Raw genomic sequence first — 3,299 nt, 5'->3', positions numbered from 1 at the left:
TTTTTAATGAGCGCAGCTTTACGCACCAGCCGAATTTTTGCACGGTGTTTTTGAACGGAATTTCGTTCGTTTTAATATTAATTAATGGGGGGACGAACGCGTCTCGGTTTTTCGAATTTCCTGTCACGATTACGTATAATGGAATTATAAAAATATTCGTCATCCTGCGATTAAAAATTTAAGATTTGGAAATTTCAAATTATTATTATATTGATTAATATTAAAACGAACGAAATTCCGTTCAGAAACACCGTGCAAAAATTCGGCTGGTGCGTAAAGCTGCGCTCGTTAAAAAAAAAAAAAGTATCGCGAAATATTATGAAGATTTTGAATCACGTTTTTGAAAATGAAAAAAATCACGATCCGTAGTTTTGTAAGAATAAATATATTTCGTATATTATTATATTTGTATATTTAATTATTGATCGTTGAATAATCGTAGCGTTTTTACAAATTTATACCGCTTCGTAATCAACGATTATTAGCCGCGTTATAATTATCGATTCTTGCAATTTTCCAAGAAGAATTGTCTGAAAAACTTACCAATAATCCCCTTCTCCCCATCCCCTCTCGAAGTTGCCAACCCCATTGGAAGGAGAACTACTCCAGGATATTGACACGTATAATGCAATTAGCTGGCCGCGATCTCGAACACGCTTCTGGTGGTGGCGAGGGGAAGGTATTCGAAGCTGGATAGGGGGAGGATCGATCGTACCCTCGCTGCCCAATAATTGTAATTAGTAATCAACACCATTATGCGCCTACGGCCATCGGTCTCTCCCTCTAGCCATTAAGGCGATTGTATGATTTTCTTACAAACTCTCCTCGTTCGCATATTTCTTTTCGCCTGTTTAACCGTGCCCTTGAGGGAGAAGGGGGAGAAAAGAAAAAATTCTTTGACGATTCTCCGGCCCTCGGGGAGGATGGAGGGGGTGGCTTGGTTTTTATCGAGGAAGCGAAACGCGTTCGGCCGGTATAAAAAGAAAAGGGGGGAGAAAGAAATTTTGTTGGGAAATGGAGATGTTGGTATCGGAGGAAGGGGCCAAACGAGCAGGCAATTAAAATGAAAATCCGATTAGCATTTGAATTTGATGTAAATGAATTGAATCCGATGAAACGAGCCAATCAATTGTATGATATTTTTATAAAATTTAAGGTAAAGATTTGGTAAATAATAATTGTAATTTTGAATGCAATTTGCATTTTCGAGCAAAATATTTCTTAAAACGATCCTTCGAGATTCTTCAAGATGAAAAAAAGATAGGCTCCATCGAACTGGAACGATTTCAAGACTCGATTCCACCCGGATGACCCTGAAACCATTGCAAAAATTAATTATAAATCTGCGCCGATAATGAACGTTTCTCTCGGAAAATATGCCATGTCATTTACTCGCGTTATGCTTCATTGCTGTCATAACGAAGGAATTAAGAATGGGTTACCTATCTTTCTACACTTCTTTCATTACAGTTTAAATCGGTCTACGAATTATTCACACGATTTTTTCCTTCGAACTTCGATAATTCTCCGGAAACGTGATTTTGCCGTTTCTTTTTATCCCCGAAATCAATGATTCGAATCAAATTCGATGAACACAGCACAGTTTTCATTCTTCTTCTGAAAGATTTCTAACTCAATTGTACAGATCAATTTAATCCAAATATAAATATCCACGATACGTTACTTAACATTTTAACTTTCGTTTTAAAATTTGAAACTATCTAATAATGCCGCTCTCCATTGAAATTTAATAATTATTCGAGCGAAGAAGAATATTGAAAAAGGAAAAATTTTAGGAAACAAGAGAATCATTGAGGGAAAAACCGCGGGTTAATCTAAATTTACAAACTCCCCTCTTTCCCCTCTATCCGCTGCTGTTTCCATAAAACAATCCTCCGTAGGAGGAGGGCACGAAATGACGTTGAATTTTTCAAGAACGAACAACCTTTGCTTTCAGAATCCTTTTTTCCTCCCTTATACCAGGCCTCTCTCTCTTTCTCCCTCTCTCTCTCTTCTCTTTTTCTTTTTCTCTCTCTCTCTCTCTGTTTCTCTCTTTCTCTCGTTATTACAATACAGTCTTTCACAAGGACACGATATCCACGGCACAAAATAGCTTCTCATCTCCGGAGGAAAGGTAATTTTCCTTGCTCCCTCCCCTTCCCCTTCTCGGTCCTCTTGGTTTATACAGGAGCGCCGCTATAATTACGCTTAGTTTTAATTAACTTCGCGTGAATTTAAACATTTATTTCGGTGGATGAGTAGAGGAACGCTGTCTCCTCGCTTCGAAACATCCCTGAGATTGCTGACAAGGGGGGTGGACTCGGGTCCCTGGAACGTCTTTGTCCGTGGAAAACGTTTTTGGGAACTTTCTCAACCCGGATTCTGTAACGATTGTATCAATTTCCTTGGTAATTCAGATGTCCTTTGTTTATCCTATTAATTGATATTTAATTTTCATCATCAAAGATGATCTTAAATCGAATGTAAGTGTATAAAATTCGAAGATTATGATTACGCGTTTGAAGAGTGTTTTAAATAATTTTATACTCTATATTAGTTACGCTTTAGGAATAATATCGATGCAATTTCTTGTAGTATAACTATTTTTGTTTGAAGAAAAGAAAAGATGCAAAATTCAATTATAAATTAATGGAAATAAATTACAAGAACGAAGTATTAATTATACAAAAGAAAATGATGTATTTAAGATAATTAATGATCGAATAATTAATAAATAATTATTGGAAATTATTCATATAAATTAGTCTTTTTGTTTCGCTATATTATTCTATTCCAATTCATTTATTGTCATTCAAATTACGTGTATTTATATATCTCGATTTTTATATCATCATTTTCTTTTTGTATTCTCCAGTGTGATCGATGATTGATCTACGTAACAAGAAAGTATGAAAAATAAACATTATTTTCTAAAAATTTCAGCAAACTTGAAAAAAATAATAAAAATAAACATTACGAAATCTACTAGTCTAAAATAAATATATTCTATATAATACTATCTATTTAATAATTAAATAAAAAATTACATATAAAAAAAAAATAAATGAGACAAGACTCGAAAAAGTCGCGCGATATACAAAATATTATCCCTCTAACATTGCACGAATATTAAAAAAATACCGAACCAAATCATCACAATCTCAATCATTGAAAGCTCTCTCAAATCGTCCAGTGTTCCGCAAATAATATCCCTAGAAATCGGATTGGCCTAATTACGCGCCTGTTATTAATATTCTTGGCATAGGCCCGCAACCACGCGGTCTGATTATTCCCGAAAA

The 3,299-nt window shown here is 34.9% G+C and overlaps 1 long non-coding RNA gene across 1 annotated transcript; it reads right to left on the bottom strand.

Annotated features, from left to right (window-relative positions):
* Window positions 1-22: 22 nt before the first annotated feature.
* LOC116185227 lies at window positions 23-1,993 on the bottom strand. The gene is made up of 2 exons (XR_004150031.1): window positions 544-1,993; window positions 23-120 (listed from the first exon to the last, which is right to left on the bottom strand). It is a non-coding gene; the product is annotated as an uncharacterized LOC116185227 (long non-coding RNA).
* Window positions 1,994-3,299: the final 1,306 nt, after the last annotated feature.

The sequence above is a fragment of the Apis dorsata genome, unplaced genomic scaffold (assembly GCF_000469605.1).
Source record: "Apis dorsata unplaced genomic scaffold, Apis dorsata 1.3 scaffold_133, whole genome shotgun sequence".
Taxonomy (NCBI): Eukaryota; Metazoa; Arthropoda; class Insecta; order Hymenoptera; family Apidae; genus Apis; species Apis dorsata.
The sequence above is the reverse complement of the archived record's forward strand: the minus strand, read 5'-3'. Positions and strand labels throughout refer to the sequence as shown.